The sequence below is a fragment of the Giraffa tippelskirchi genome, chromosome 9 (genome assembly GCF_054371585.1).
Source record: "Giraffa tippelskirchi isolate mGirTip1 chromosome 9, T2T-mGirTip1v1.2.pri, whole genome shotgun sequence".
Lineage (NCBI taxonomy): Eukaryota > Metazoa > Chordata > Mammalia > Artiodactyla > Giraffidae > Giraffa > Giraffa tippelskirchi.
The window spans coordinates 30662669-30680194 of NC_137283.1; the positions used below are offsets into that span (position 1 = coordinate 30662669).

Here is a 17526-nt window from a genome sequence, read left to right on the forward strand (position 1 = left end):
TTCAAACACAATTAGCTTGGCCAGTCAACACTGCAACTGTCAAATATGGACTACTATTTTTCTTTGCCAAATCAACGAGTGAGGATCCAAGATATTAATTACAGGGTAGAAATCACCCACCACATATTACTGCACCACACACTGCACAAGCAGTGTAAAGACTACCACAGAGATTCCTTCTGTTTGTAACTCGAAACTGGGAGACATGTCAAAACAGAGGGATAAAAACTGTCAGAGCTCAAGAGCTGATGTTAAGCCATCCAGCTACACATCTACTACAGAGGATAATGGGTCTCATTTCGGGCAAGTAAACATGTCATATTCTCATTACAGGAAGCAGCAATGGGTAATTTGTACCTATAAAGGTAATTGAATGTGTGCATACAATTTCCTTCAGAGCCCGTGCCATGAGTATGCAAAATCTTGGGATAGAAAGCTATTGTGGGGACTTCCCTGGTGGTCCAGTGGTTAATAACTTTCCTTGCAATGAAGGGGACACAGGTTTGATCCCTGGTCAGGGAACTAAGATCCCACAGACCTCAGAGCAACTACGTCTGCATGCAACAACTAAGATCCACAGTATTCCACAACAAGGGTCCATGCACTGCAACGAAAGATAGCACGACTAAGACCCAACATAGACAAATAAGTATTTTTTCTAAAAAAAGAAAGCTATTGTGAATGTTAGAAGGTTGCTTTGGGGTCAGATAATTCCATAACATTAATTCTGGGTCACCATCATTGCTTAGCAGTACTGACATACAACATGCCCTTGAAAACTTACGTAAGACCAGGACTATTTCCCTTTTTCAGAAAATAGAGCTTTAAGCATTTGGGGCTAGGACTGTATGGTGTCTGGGGACATGGAGCAAATTTTATAATTGTTGGTTTCCCTAGGACCTGGTATATAGTGTATGACAAAGGTAGGCTTATAATAAATGCTTCATGAATGAATGAAACATTTATTTAGTTTGCGTTTCAAAGTTAGCTCAATAAGTGCTGCTTATTTCTGTTTAAATTATTACATCATATTTTGTGTAGTTGCCTCTAGGTGAGCTGTAAAATATACCTCTGTCAGTGATGTTTCTTACATGTGTCTCATATAAAAGATAACTGATTTTTTAGTTCAATCTTGAAGGCAAAAACAAGCTACGAGTCTCTCTCTCTCTCACACACACACACACACACACACATACACACACACACTATGCCTCCCTTCTGTATTCAGCCATGGCAGGTATCTCTGCTAACACCGATTCCTGTCCAGCTTTAAATACTTCACAGGCTGGTGAATCCAGGCAGCTACCACCAATTGGCTGAATTTGGCATAAAAGGTGAAGCTATGGATCCTCCCTAATTTAGAATTTCCTTTTGGGATAGATATATTAGAGATTATCTAACTGTACATAATAGAGCCAATTGGTGCATTTATATCCTACACAAAATGTAATTCTACTGGCAATACAATTCTGTTACAAGGTGAAGCTTTTACTTTTGATGTTTCTTATATGAACATGATAGGGTTAGAAGAACTATGGACTCTGCTTTGACCAGTCTCCTACCTTAGCCTGCTTTCAAGTGGTGCTGGATTCTTAAGTGTCCTTATTCCAGCTCCTTGTGAGTGAGGCATTTCATGAGACATGACAAATAAAGTCTACTGTGGGATTTGTTTTTCTAATGGGATTTTAGCAGGCATGATGAAGGAAAACACTTGAAACGGTCTTGGGCTACTGACCTTGCTCTGACTCTATCACCATGAGACAACAAGGGGTAGTTTCTTAAAGATTAGTTTCAATGTGGAATCTGAAACTATATCAATGATCTTTTCTGTTTCATTACACTAAGCATTCTGTTTCATTACAACCCATTGAACTAATTTGAACTTTGAATGGATCTTTTAATCATGTATGATTTTATAATATCATGGATCAATCATGGAACATATTGGTTCACTGAGTTATGCAGATCTTTCAATTACTGCACATTTTATTAAAATACAAAAAACACACCCACCTATGTAAATACTACCACCATTCTCTTTAGAAAAATCCATGGCATCAAACTTTTGGTATCAAGCTCACAGTAGTGCTTATAAATATTTTACAAAATCCTCATTTTCACTTGAAACCTTGAATTTTATCATTGGCAACAAATACTGTCAGTTGTTTTCCTTGGAGTGACAGTCTAACTTTGTTCATTTGCAAGAAAATGTCTGCCAAATATCCAAGTCTGGATAATCATAGTTTGTCTGTCAGTAGTTTTTCAATCAGAGATCCTGTTGCATGAAAAAAGCAGCTAGTTCAGCTCATAACTCACACAGTTGCACAAATGCTTTTCCTCAAGACACCTACAGTACTTCAAAATTCAGCAAAAATGCTTCATGCATACTTCCCATTTTGTCACACAGAATACCGAGGGTTAATATTTAATAATGATTTTTTTAACATTAAAATTAACAATAAAACAAATAATTTGCTTCATTGAAGACACTCTTTAAGTGAAACTGGGATTTGTTAACTTTATTTTTTTAATTATTGCTATTTATTCCTCTGATTGATTGTAGTGAAGAATGTAATGATTGCTAAAGGTTTGGTGCCACTGCTTGGATTAAAGCTCAGGCCAACTGCTTTTGTGCCAGATGTACAAATGTCAAAACTATTGTTCCAGGACTAAACCATGAAATCCAAAAACTTACTGAAGATTTAAATATTTTAGCACGGTTTTGTATTTGTTGCTGAGCATTCACCAAAAAGATAGTATGTGATGATGAGTCGATGCTGATAACACAGAAATGCAGGCCCAGCTTGTCTTTAGATTCATCCATTTATGATGTGCTAAATAAACCTTTGGAGGTAAATTAGCAGCATGACTTAATTTAGCCATTGCTGTCAGTCACCTTCATACAAGAGAAAAAAAAAAAAGATTCATCCATTTACAAGATTTAATGCAATTTCACAGATGAGATATTGATACAGTCTTTATGTTTGCAACTAAATCTGCTAATCGATGAGTTACTGTATCACTGGAAAATGGCACTGCCGCTGTTCCCTGCACTGACTTTTCAGGCAGCTGGCATTCAGCAATGTCAACTGTAGAGGATTTATTCATTTATCAGCTATTGTGTGTGCTTCTCTAACCAATGAAATACTTATCTTGTAGGATGCTTCAATAGCTGTTTTATTTCCAGTTTAAAAATCTGTAGCAAACAACTTTTGAATTTTAAAAAGCTCATCACACCTATGCTCAAAATCTTGAATTCCTTTTTCTTCAAACTCTTAAGACTACTCTCAAAGTGATGTCTCAACTGACACCAAAATACTATTTGAAAATGTTCTGTTGTCAAACCACAATAAGGCAAATTGCTAACATCTATAAATACGGCTCCCCTCATCCTCAAGCTTCATCTTCTCCCACCATCCCATTTAATTGCAAGTTCCACAAAGGTGGAAACCTTCATAGTTATCTGTGTGTGTCCCAGCATTTACTAAGCAAAGCAAATTGATACTCAATAACTGACTTGTTGCATTGGATTCAAGATTTGGTGACAAAGGATTGCTTCTATTCATTGATGTGAAAATTAAGGCTCAATTAAAATGACCGTTTTTTTGCTGAAGATTGTGTGAAGTAACGGTAATTATTCACCAAAGAGTTAATCTTGGGCCACAACACACAGTCTTTCTGTCTTGTTTTTAGTAGAAATAGTTACAATTACCAATGAGAGAATCCTGGTTGAATGTTCTTTAAGCCACAAATGAGTTCAGTAACTGTAAGTCCAGTGATGGGTTTGGCTTCAGGAACAGGTGGATCCAGGAGATTAAAGATGCTGCCATACACTGCTACTGTTTGGGTCTCATTTTTCTTCTTGTGGTATTTTGATTTCTCTCCCAGAAAGATGACTTCCACAGGTAAGGGAAGAAAATTTCTCACAGCCCAAATCTATATTCCTATAGCTCATAATTCAACAAGGAGAGACATACTTTCTCTCTCCCAGCATTCATCTCTCAAGCCACCCAAAAGGATTTGTATTGGAGCTTTCCAGGGCTCACATGTTAGCGAACTTTCCAGTGATTCACATACCCCTGGGTGAATCACCAAGTTAAGGAGGAAGTGGTTTTATGACTGGCCCAGACTTAAATACATGCTCACCTCTAAATGCAGAAATAGAACAGGCCACACTGGTAACTACTCTCCTAGTTTTACATGGAGTGGAAGTGGATATTAAAGGAAAAAAAAGTCTGCTGCATTTTAGTTCATAATATACTTTTCCTGATTATATGCATATATGTATATTAATATATATACTTGATAAAACAAAAATTAATAAGAAAAAAGTGCAATGTTATCACAGAGAGAAGGCAGGAGAAATTTTGTGTGTGTATTGTCCCAGTTTTTCTATGGGTTGAAAATTTAAAAAGAGATCTGCTTTTAAAGTATATTAAACCATTTCCTCATATTCTAAAATATTCTTTTACAACTTAACTGTAATGACTGGTTCAAAGAGCAGTCTTGGGAGATGTCCTAATGCTCACAAAACTCCCTCTTTCTTAAAAGTAATTTCAATCTTATTGTAAGTAAAGTTACTATTTTCTCTGCAGTACTCCTTGGTGCTTCAGATAAGGTTACAGGGCAGAACCTGAGCCTTCTGTGTAAAGCATTTACTTTCTAGGCACAAAGATAAATCCACATTAAAATACTGAATCTAGAGAAAGATTGGAGTCACATAAACACACACTCAGGCTTGCAAAAATTTGAAATACAGCTTGGCTACACATTTCTCTGAGTCCTGTATGTTTCTGAGCAGACTGTGAGGCCAGAACTGAGTGTGTCCATGAAGGCCAGAAGTAATGACCATGTTGCTGACCCAACTTGTTATTTCTGATTCTACTTTCTACTTGTTAAATAATGGAACAGTAAAACCATACAGTAGACATCCCTGAATTTGCATGAGCCAATCGTGAAGCTGGATGCTAAGACCTTCAGTGAAAGTGTCATGAGTGAGGTGTGGAAATGAATGTGTTGTTTATGTTGTATTGTTAGGTGGGATTTGATAAGTGGTATGCTGGGGAATGTTTAACAACTGGTTCTTTAATAAAACAGTCATTATTTGTAATGTTTGCCAATTTCTATGGAGTAAACACTCCCACAGTGGTTGGTCTTTAACTGCCAACCTGACATCACTGAATATGTTATGAGGCTAAGAAGAAAACTGCTCCATCGGTTTTCACAAGCTGGTATAAGGCAGCTTCAGCACAACACTGATCCAGTCATTCCTTCTACCAGGTATTTAGTGAGCCCCCTGGGCTTCCCTGACAGCTCAGTTGGCAAAGAATCTGCTTGCAATGCAGGAGACCCTGGTTCAATTCTTGGATCAGGAAGATCCACTGGAGAAGGGATAGGCTACCCACTCCAGTATTCCTGGGCTTGCCTTGTGGCTCAGCTGGTAAAGAATCCGCCTGCAATGCGGGAGACCTAGGTTCGATCCCTGGGTTGGGAAGATCTCTTCGAGAAGGGAAAGGCTACCCACTGCAGTATTCTGGCCTGGAGAATTCCATGGACTATACAGTCCATGGGGTCGCAAAGAGTCAGACACAGCTGAGTGACTTTCACTTTCACTTTCACTTCATTCTATGCTAAACATTGTGCTAGGCTCTGGGGATACCATCATGAGCAAATACAGATGCTGTGTCTACTTTCTTGGATTTGTAATCCAATCAGGAAGATAGACATGAATCAAATATTCACAGAAATGAAAGTTAAAATAAAGCAATGGAGAGCTATGAAAGCAGGTAGTAAGTGTTACCTTGTCTGGAGGTCAATAAAGATGTCTTTGAGTGTTACGAGGCTACTGGTTTCAAACCAGAGGAAAAGCAGCTTCTGATATCTGAATATCTCCCCTTTTCTCATGTTAACCAATTCCTCATATTAAATCCCCGTCTTCGGAATACTTAGAATGGATTCTCTTTTTCTGATGAGACTGAATGACACATTCAGGAAGTGAATGAACTGAAATTTGTTACTTTGGGGTTTTCCTTGAGCAGACAAAACCCTAAGAAAATGATCTGAAGGTAAGTAGAGGAGTGGAGAAGAAGAGAAGGAAGTGAATCAAGAAGGGTGCGTTTTCCACCCCTGTGTTCACAGCAGCACTATTCACAATAGCCAGTTCATGGAGACAACCTAAATGTTCACTGAAAGATGCATGGATAAAGAAGATGTGGTGTGTATATATATATATATACCACATCATACACACACACACACACACACACAAATGGAATACTACTCAGCGATAAAAAGAACGAAATAATGCCATTTGCAGCAACATAGATGGCAATGGCACCCCACTCCAGTACTCTTGCCTGGAAAATCCCATGGACGGAGGAGCCTGGTGGGCTGCAGTCCATGGGGTCGCTAAGAGTCGGACGACTGAGCGACTTCACTTTCACTTTTCCCTTTCATGCACTGGAGAAGGAAACGGCAACCCACTCCAGTATTCTTGCCTGGAGAATCCCAGGGATGGCGGAGCCTGGTGGGCTGCCGTCTATGAGGTCGCACAGAGTTGGACACGACTGAAGCGACTTAGCAGTAGCAGATGGACCTACAGGTTACCATATTGAGTTAAGTCAGTCAGACAAAGAAAGACAAATACCATATATTATGATACTATGATATCACTTATATGTAGAATTTAAAATATGGCACTATAGAACTTATCTATGAAACAGAAACAGAGTCACAGACATAGAGAACAGATTTGTGGTTGCCGAAGGGGAGGATGGTGGGTGACGAATGGATTGAAAGTTTGGCATTAGTACATGCAAACTATTATAAATAGAATAGAATGAATAGAATACAAAGGTCCTACTGTACAGCACAGGGAACTATATTCAATATCCTGTGATTAAACCATAATGGGAAAGAATATGAAAAAGAATGTATATGTATTGGCAATCCACTCCATTATTCTTTCCAGGAGAATCCCATGGACAGAGGAGCCTGGCAGGCTGCAGTCCATGAGGTCACAAAGAGTCAGACACAACTGAAGCGACTTAGCACACACATGCATATATTAATATGTACAACTGAATCACTTCACCATACAGCAGAAAGTAACACAACACTGTAAATCAACTAGTGTGTGTTAGTCGCTCAGTTGTGTCTGACCCTTTGCAACCTCGTGGACTGAGCCTGCCAGGCTCCTCTGTCCATGTAATCTTCCAGGCAAGAATACTGGAGTGGGTAGCCATTCCCTTCCGCAGGGGATCTTCCCAAGCCCGGGATCAAATGCAGGTCTTCTGCATTGCAGGCAGATTCTTTTCTGTCTGAGCCACTACAGAAGCCAGAAATCAACTACACTTCAGTAAAACAATTTTTTCTTTAAAAGGGTACATTATTAAGAAAATTACCATTGCAAGCAGCCGGGGCTTAATTCTGCCTGAGACTCTGGGAGACAGGTTGACAGTGCACCTCAGACTTAATTCATGCAAGGCGAGAGGGTGTTGGGGTATGTATCCACCAACTCCCAAAAGCCACCTGTTAAAGACTGCTTCTGAGAGGTGTAATTCCCAGCGTTTCTGGACTGCTGTGCATATGCAAAGCGTGTGCTCTTGTGGTAAAGAAAGACCTTAGGCAAGGAGGCCTGGAAGTCAGGCTGATGGACCCAAATTGCTAAGTGTCAAAGAGAAATGTGCAGGGCACTGACTATGACTGCTCAGTTCAGTTCAGTCCAGTCCAGTCTCTCGGTCGTGTCCGACCTTTTGTGACCCCGTGGACTGCAGCACTCCAGGCCTCCCTGTCCATCACCAACTCCCGGAATTTACTCAAACTCACGTCCATTGTGTCGGTGATGAGGTAAGCAAAAATTAAATTGCATGTGTGCAGATGCATGAATGGTAAGTGAATACCTTTGTAGACAATGTGTTTGAGGTTGTTTCGAGTTGGCTCCAAGACTACAACTAGGGATGCATAAGCATTTCATCATTATATGCTGGAGTTCAGCAACTAAATATGTTTGGATATCTCTGTAGTAATGTGTCCCCCAAACCAACAAGAGTTTCATTTGTTACTCTCAAAAGCTGTTGTGATTTCCAACTTGTGATCTTTGAAAATGTGCAGTTGAGTGGCATGATGTGTGCTGGCTGAATAGCATTCTTCAAATTCATTTCTTGACACTTCTCTCTTTTCCACGAAAGCCCTATATATATATGTCATCACCAAATTACATTCACTTCCTCTGCTTCCTGCCTTTGAGTTTTCACAAACCATTCTACCCATCTGGTGAATTCCTACTCATTCTTCCACATCCAGCTCAAGCATCAGCTCCTCAGTAAAGCTATCCGTGACCCTGAGGATCAGCTCAGCTTGGATTTAGTACTCTACATTTTAGAAGGAGAGTGGGAGGTGAAAAGCAGTAACTCTAAAAAAGAAACTGCTCCCCTTTTTACTGAGATAAAACTGATATAAAAATACTCATTTTAAAGTGTACCATTCAGTGGCATTCACTATATTTACACTGCCTTGCAACCATTACCTCCGTCTAGTTACTAAATATTTTCAACCCCTCAAAATACTTTCAACTCCTGCATCCATTAAGCAGTCACGCCCCAATTGCTTCCTCCCTTCAGCTGCTGCATTAAATGGCCTTCTATTAGTTCATTGTCCTAGATATTTCATGGAAATAAAATTTTATCAATATTGTCACTGACAAGACCTATATATGCGAGACAGAATAAGAGACACAGATGCACAGAACAGTCTTATGGACTCTGAGGGAGAAGGTGAGGGTGGGATGTTCTGAGAGAATAGCATTGAAACATGTATATTGTCATATGTGAAACAGAACACCATTCCAGGTTCGATGCATGAGACAAATGCTCAGGGCTGGGGCAATGGGATGACCCAGAAGGATGGGATGGGGAGGGAGGTGGGAGGGGGGTTCAGGATGGGGAACACATGTAAACCCATGGCTGATTCATGTCAATGTATGGCAAAAACCACTACAATATTGTAAAGTAATTAGCCCCCAACTAAAATAAATAAATTTATTAAAAAAAAATACCCAGGGAATAAAAATAGACTCTGGGTAATAAAATAAAGTCTAATCTTTTTTTTTTTCTTTTCTTTTGTGCTTCATCTAGTTTCATTTGGTCACAGAGTGCCCCAGGCAGAGGTCTTGCCCTCAGCACATCAGACCAGAGATCCTTGGGCAAATGGCTGCACCCAGCACCTCATCCCTGAGGCCCATGTGCAGAAGCTCTGGGCATGATACTGCAATTCAAGATGGCAGTGGCTGGCAGAGCGCAGAGGCTTGGATCTGAGGAGCCAACACCCATGCCAGACTCACAAGAACTTCGCAGCCCGCCCCCACTACCCCCCAGGTCCCCATAAAGTCCACAGTCTTTCCGGGAGAATGTATGCTCAAGAGCGTGAGCTCACAGCTCTCCAATCTTTTATTGAAAAATAATGCTTTCCTGGACTTCCTTGGTGGTGCAGTGGATAAGTTTCCGCCTGCCAATGCAGGGAACACAGGTTCATTCCCTGGTCCAGGAAGATTCCACATGCTGTGGGGCAACTAAGCCCACACACCACAACTACTGAGTCCACACTCTAAGGGCCCCCAAGTCACCAATACTGAGCCCACATACTGCAACTACTAGCCTGCATGCTGCATGCTGCCCGTATGCCTAGAGCCTGTGCTCCAAAACGAGAAGCCACCACAATGTGAAGCCCGTGCACCGCAAGGAAGACTAGTCCCTGCTCACTGCAACTAGAGAAAGCCTGAGAAAAGCAATGAAGACCCAGCACAACCAAAAATATAAATACAAAAATAAAATTATTAAAAAAAAAAAAAACAATCAAACATGCTTTCCTTTGCTTCTGAACCAAAGGAACTTCATCTTGGTCTCATTCTGTTGGCCCAAATGACACTGTGCAGGAGGGCCCTTGTTAGGGACCAATTCAGAAGGGTCTGTAACAATATGTGACTGATTTTCATGTCTGGCTCCTTTCACTCAGCAGGTTTTGAGGTTCATCCATGTTGTAGCATGTATCAGGACCTCATTCCTTTTACATCTGAAGAACATTCCATTATACGGATACACTATATATATTTGTTTTTGCATTCATCAATTGATGGAAATTTGGGTGGTTTCTACCTTTTGGCTGTGGAGATTAGTGCTACTATGAACCTTCATGTACAAGTATTTGAATACCTATTTTCAATACTATCAGGGATACACTTAGGAGTGGGGTTGCTGGGCCATATGGTGACTATGTTTAATTTTTTGAAGAACCGTTAAATGTTTTCCACAATGGCTGCATCATGTTACATTTTCACCAGCAATATATAAGCATTCCAATTTCTACAACAGCCCAGTTTTGAGTCTAGGCTCTGCTGCTTATTAAGTGTGCAAGCCTTGGGCAAGTTATTCCCTGTACCCACTGTCTATCATGAATAAAAAAGAACAGAACTTACCTCATATGATTGCTCTGAGGATTAAACCTGTTAGTATACGGAAAACACTTAAATAGTGCCTGGCCCAGGGGTAGTATTAAAATGTCAGTTATTTAATCATTATCTGCTGTTATTGCGCTTAAACATTTTAACATTAAAATGCAAAGACTGTCTAGTTTTTCAGATTTTTATCTCCACTTCTTGGCAATGAACCTGGCAAACAGAATATAATCAATACATGTTTGTAAAATGAAATGGATGATAAAAGCTAAGAAACTTTTTAAAAATAGTGAATAAAAATATAAGCCATATTAAATATTAGAATATATAGCAACAAGTAAATATCTAAACCATGTGCTACTCACATAATAATAGACACAAAGCTGAATGTGTAAGTAAGTAGTCCACAATAACCCCTACTTTTATAATTTGTATAATTTTTTTTTTAAATTTCAGAATATAAGTTCTTGATATTTGATGGACAGATGATAAACAGAAGAAGAGATTATCCAATAGGTGTTACATAATCATCTATATACCAAAAAAGGATGAAGAAGGTTATATGATACCGAATACCAAAGCAAATCCAAATGAATATAAATGTTACTATAAAAGTTAAATTATAAAACATTAAAAGAAAATTTAAGCAAGTATTCTTATATTTCTGCCTACAGAAAGAAAAGCATGGAATAAATTCCCCTTAAAAGATCAATAAATTTCCATGTGTTACTTTTATATCCTGCAACTTTACTATATTCATTGATTAGCTCTAGTAATTTTCTGGTGGTGTCTTTAGGGTTTTCTATGTAGAGGATCATGTCATCTGCAAACAATGAGATACAATCTGGATTCCTTTTCTCTTTCTTCTCTGTTTGCTGTGGCTAAAACTTCCAAAACTAAGTTGAATAGCAGTGGTGAGAGTGGGCACCCTTGTCTTGTTCCTGACTTTAGGGGAAATGCTTTCAATTTTTCACCATTGAGGATAAGGTTTGCTTGCATTCCTCTACACTAACAATGAGAAAACAGAAAGAGAAATTACAGAAACAATTTCATTCACCATTGCAATGAAAAGAACAAAATACTTAGGAATAAATCTACCTAAAGAAACAAAAGACCTATATAGAGAAAACTACAAAACACTGATGAAAGAAATCAAAGATGACACAAATAGATGGACAAATATACCATGTTCATGGATAGGAAGAATCAATATAGTGAAAATGAGTACACTACCCAAAGCAATCTATAGATCCAATGCAATCCCTATCAAGCTACCAAAGGTGTTTTTCACAGAACTAGAACAAATAATTTCATAATTTGTATGGAAATACAAAAAACCTCGAATAGCCAAAGCAATCTTGAGAAAGAAGAATGGAACTGGAGAAATCAACCTACCTGACTTCAGACTGTACTACAAAGCTACAGTCATTAAGACAGTATGATACTGGCACAAAGACAGAAATATAGATCAATGAAACAAAATAGAAAGCCCACGGATAAATCCATGCACCTATGGACACCTTATCTTTGACAAAGGAGGCAAGAACATACCATGGAGAAAAGACAATCTCTTTAAAAAGTAGTGCTAGCAACAAAGGAAACTATAAGCAAGGTGAAAAGACAGCCTTTAGAATGGGAGAAAATAATAGCAAATGAAGCAACGGACAGACAATTAATCTCAAAAATATACAGGCAACTCCTGCAGCTCAATTCCAGAAAAATAAACGACCCAATCAAAAAGTGGGCCAAAGAACTAAACAGACACTTCTCCAAAGAAGACATACAGATAGCTAACAAACACATGAAAAGATGCTCAACATCACTCATTATCAGAGAAATGCAATTCAAATGAGGTACCATTTCACGCCCGTCAGAATGGCTGCTATCCAAAAGACTACAAGCAATAAATGCTGGAGAGGGTGTGGAGAAAAGGGAACCCTCTTACACTGTTGGTGGGAATGCAAACTAGTACAGCCACTATGGAGAACAGTGTGGAGATTCCTCAAAAAATTGGAAATAGAACTGCCATATGACCCAGCAATCCCACTGCTGGGCATACACACCAAGGAAACCAGAATTGAAAGAGACACGTGTACCCCAATGTTCATCACAGCACTGTTTATAATAGCCAGGACATGGAAGCAACCTAGATGCCCATCAGCAGACGAATGGATAAGGAAGCTGTGGTACATATACACAATGGAATATTACTCAGTCATTAAAAAGAATACATTCAAATCAGTTCTAATGAGGTGGATGAAACTGGAGCCTATTATACAGAGTGAAGTAAGCCAGAAAGAAAAACACCAATACAGTATACTAACACACATATATGGTATTTAGTCAATCGGTAAAGATAACCCTGTATGCAAGACATCAAAAGAGACACAGATAAATAGAACAGTACTATGGACTCTATGGGAGAGGGCGAGGTCAGGATGATATGGGAGAATGGCATTGAAGCATGTAAATTATTATATGTGAAACGAATTGCCAGTCCAGGTTCAACGCATGATATAGGGTGCTCGGGGCTGGTGCACCGGGATGACCCGGAGGGATGGGATGGGGAGGGAAGTGGAAGGGGGGCTCTGGAAGGGGAAAACATGTACACCCAGGGTGGATTCGTGTCAATGTATGGCAAAACAAATACAATATTGTAAAGTTAAAAAAAATAAATAAATAAAAAATAAAAAGTAGTGCTAGGAAAACTGGTCAACCACTTGTAAAAGAATGAAACTAGAATACTTTATAACACCATACACAAAAATAAACTTAAAATGGATTAAAGATCTCAACGTAAGACCAGAAACTATAAAACTCCTAGAGGAAAATACAGGCAAAACATCTCTGACATAAATCACAGTAGGATCCTCTACAACCCACCTCCCAGAGTAATGGAAATAAAAGCAAAAATAAACAAATGGGACCTAATTAAACTTAAAAGCTTTTCCACAATGAAGGAAACTATAAGCAAGGTGAAAAGACAGCCTTCAGAATAAGAGAAAATAATAGAAAACAAAGCAACTGACAAAGAATTAATCCCAAAAATATACAAGCAGCTCCTGCAGCTGAATTCCAGAAAAATAAACGACTCAATCAAAAAATGGGCCAAAGAACTAAACAGACATTTCTCCAAAGAAGACATATAGATGGCTAACAATCACATGAAAAGATGCTCAACATCACTCATTATCAGAGAAATGCAAATCAAAACCACAATGAGCTACCATCTCAGGCTGGTCAGAATGGTTGCTATCAAAAAATCCACAAACAAGATGCTGGAGAGGGTGCAGAGAAAAGGGAACCCTCTTACACTATTGGTGGGAACACAAACTAGTACAGCCACTATGAAGAACAGTGTGGAGATTCCTTAAAAAACTGGAAATAGAACTCCTATACGACCCAGTAATCCCACTGCTGGGCATACACACCAAGGAAACCAGAATTCAAAGAGACACATGTACCCTAGTGTTCATCACAGCACTGTTTACAATAGCGAGGACATGGAAGCAACCTAGATGTCCATGGACAGATGAATGGTTAAGAAAGCCGTGGTATATATACACAATGGAATACTACTCAGCTATTAAAAAGGATGCATTTGAATCAGTTCTAATGAGGTAGATGAAACTGGAGCCTATTATAAAGAGTGAAGTCAGAAAGAAAAACACCAATACAGTATATTAATGCATATATATGGAATTTAGAAAGATGGTAACGATGACCCTATATGAGAGACAGCAAAAGAGACACAGATGTAAAGAAAAGACTTTTGGACTGCGTGGGAGAAGGCGAGGGTGGGATGATTCAAGAGAATAGCATTGAAACAGCATATTACCGTATGTGAAATAGATCACCAGTCCAGGTTTGATGCATGAGACAGGGTGCTCAGGGCTGGTGCACTGGGATGATCCTGAGGGATGGGATGGGGAGGGAGGTGGGAGGGGGGTTCAGTATGGGGAACACATGTACACCCATGGCTGATTCATGTCAATGTATAGCAAAAACCACTACAATACTGTAAAGTAATTAGCCTCCCAAATTAGTAATTTGGGAATGGATGTGTAAATAAAATGCATCAATTCCAGGTACTGAAAAAAGGAGCTATTTCCCTCTTCCATGGAAGCCATCAGAAAAGATAACTTACCTTTAGCTGGAGGATGTGGTGGGAGGCTGTGTGGCCTGGAACTTCTGCAGCCGTTGCTGCACAGTGAGGTGAGTCACTCTGCGGACAAAGCCAATACACAGAGGAGAGTGAGACACAGATCTAGATTTCCTATGATTCCATGAATTCTGTATCAAACAGTTATAGTGAAAGTGTACTGGAGTGGGTTGCCATGCCCTTCTCCAGAGAATCTTCCCAACCCAGGGATTGAATCCTGGTCTCTCACACTGCAGGCAGATACTTTACCATTTGAGCTACCTGGTGGGATATAAACAAATCAAAACTCCACTGGACTTTTTAAGTTGTGAGTGATTAAATATGCCTGCTTTTCTTAAGCTAAGTTGGATTGAGTTTCCTGTTGTTTACAATCCAAGATTCCTAGCTGATATACTGGCTATAATTTACCATATTTCCCTCGCCATAATGGGCTTTCCAGGTGGTGCTAGTGGTAAAGAACTGCCTGTCAGTGCAGGAGATGTAGAGACTCAGGTTCAATCTCTGGCTTGGGAAGATTCCCCTGGAGGAGGGCATGGCAATCCACTCCAGTATTCTTGCCAGGAGAATTCCTTAGACAGAAGAGCCTGGCAGGCTATATAGAGTCCATAGGGTCGCAAAGAGTTGGACATGGCTGAAGAGACTTAGCATGTATGCATGCACTTCACCATAAGCTTGTGAGATAAGTATTATTAGTCTGAAGGGGATGTCTGAAACTCTAGCGATTTATAAAGTCAATGCTACTTTTATTATAATACTAAGACATTATTTGTCTTTTCTACAACCATTATCTTATGCGAGCATAGTGGTGTTTTCCAGAGGCTTCATGATTTGTGATGATATTACAAACCTGGTGGCAAAGAGAATATGTGCTTTTGTGTTCTATTGTTTTCTAGAATCTTCTATGGCAAGCCCTTTGGTGTTCTCAATATTAGAGCGTAAAGAACTCTCGAGATAAAAAAGTTTGAGAATAAGTGCTCCAAGCTCAAAGTGTGATTCAAAGTGCTCACAGCATTTGCAGTGATACTTTTTATCTAACATAAATCATTTTCATAAGTATTTTACATAAATCAGGTATCAACTTATTACCATTTCACGAAAAGTGGAATGAGTGTTCCATTAGATTTTAGTGAGAATTTATAATTTTCTCTGTGTTTTTTCTTGGGGAATTCTAGAATTTGTGAATTTTAGAGAATTAAGGGCCCTTTCTGAGCTTCTTCTCAGGCTCTAAATTTAAACTGACCTCTTGGCAGAAATAAAAAATTTTCCAATTTAGTATTTCTACACAGAGGTGTAACAGAGTGGGTGCATTAAGTCTGTGTGTGTGCTACATCGCTTCAGCTGTATCCAACTCTTGCCACCCTATGGACAGCAGCCCGCCAGGCTCCTCTGGCCATGGGATTCTCCGGGCAAGAATACTGGAATGGGTTGCTATTTTCTCCTCCAAGGGATCTTCCCGACCTAAGGATCAAACCTGCGTGTCCTATGTCTCCTGCATTGGCAGGTGGGTTCTTTACCACTAGTGCCACCTGGGAATCCCGCATTAAGTCTGGGTATAATCAATAAAGGGGTGGATTTTCTAAAGAGGATTTAAAAACAATAGTAAAATCAATAAAAATTCTGTCTACTTTTTAAAATAAGGAACATGCTCTGACAATCCTAAACAATGTCAAGAATAAAATACTCCTCTGATCAACAATTCAAAATTAAAAATACTTGTACTTGAATTGATATCATAGAATTTGGCATCAGAACACCTAAATTCTATCCCACTATGATCTCCCTGACTTGGATATAAAGTCTCTTCCTTCAGTTCTTGCCTTATAAACTCAAAATAATGATTTAAAATACTCCATATTTGTATAGTATCTCTGACTCAATATTTACATTGAGGAAACTTCTCTGTTCCTCTGAGTCCACCCCCTCTGATGGGCTCAAGACATTCTTGATGTATAACCAAAAATCCAGTGGAACTCCAGAGATTTCAGGATTGAAATCATGTCAGGTTTGCAGGTGCAAACTTCAGAGACTCTTCCAGTACACTGCCTTTATGCACTCTCCCATCCCATCTCATCTCATACTCTGTTTCCCCGCTCACAAATCACTGTAAGCACCCTGGTTTTCTGTTGGTTTTCCATGCACTCTGCTCTCCCACCTCAGGCTTTACACATGCTGTTCCTCTGGCCTAGATTGTTCCTCTCCTGTCTCACCATCTGGCTGGCTTCATCTCACCCTCCAGGTCTCAGCATACATACCACTTTCCTCAGGGGCCAACCCTGTCCAACTCTTCAGAAGACTGAGTCCCGCGTTATTCTTTCATCATCTCCTTTACTTTTCCTTCACAGCACTTATCACCATTTGTACACGTACTTGGTTTTTGTCTCTCCCCCCTATCCTTGTGGCTCAGCTGGTAAAGAATCTGCCTGCCATGTGGGAGACCTGGGTTCAATTCCTGGGCTGGGAAGATCCCCCGGAGAAGGGGAAGGCTACCCACTCCAGTATTCTGGCCTGGAGAATTCCATGGACTGTACAGTCCTTAGGGTCCCAAAGAGTTGGACACGACTGAGTGACTTTCACTTTTTCCCACTGAACTGTGAACTTCTAAGGTAGTCACCATGTCTGTCTTATTCTCCATTCTCCCAACTCCACTGCCCCTGGCATATGATAGGTAATTAATATATATTTTGTGAATAAATAAATAAATGAGTGAAAGAATGCTTCTTTCTCCAAAGAGGAAAAAACGCCACCCAAAACCTCATGAGGAACAGGCATGTTATCGTTTTCAAAAAATAAGATTGCACTTGGGCACCTAAAAAGAAAAAAAAATTGGAGAAACTAGTGATTTGGCTTAATTCCACCAAAGAATAATTGAGTGAAAAGAAATCAATCTTATACTGGCTCTTTTGGCAAGGTAGAC

General features: G+C 39.6%; 1 long non-coding RNA gene across 1 annotated transcript in view; it reads right to left on the reverse strand.

The window, feature by feature from the left end:
- LOC145520918 (uncharacterized) overlaps nt 1–17526 on the reverse strand; it is a 34180-nt gene that overhangs the window by 9549 nt on the left and 7105 nt on the right. The window contains exon 3 of the long non-coding RNA XR_014064904.1: nt 14598–14675. This is a non-coding gene — a long non-coding RNA (uncharacterized LOC145520918). The remainder of the gene's footprint in view (nt 1–14597; nt 14676–17526) is intronic.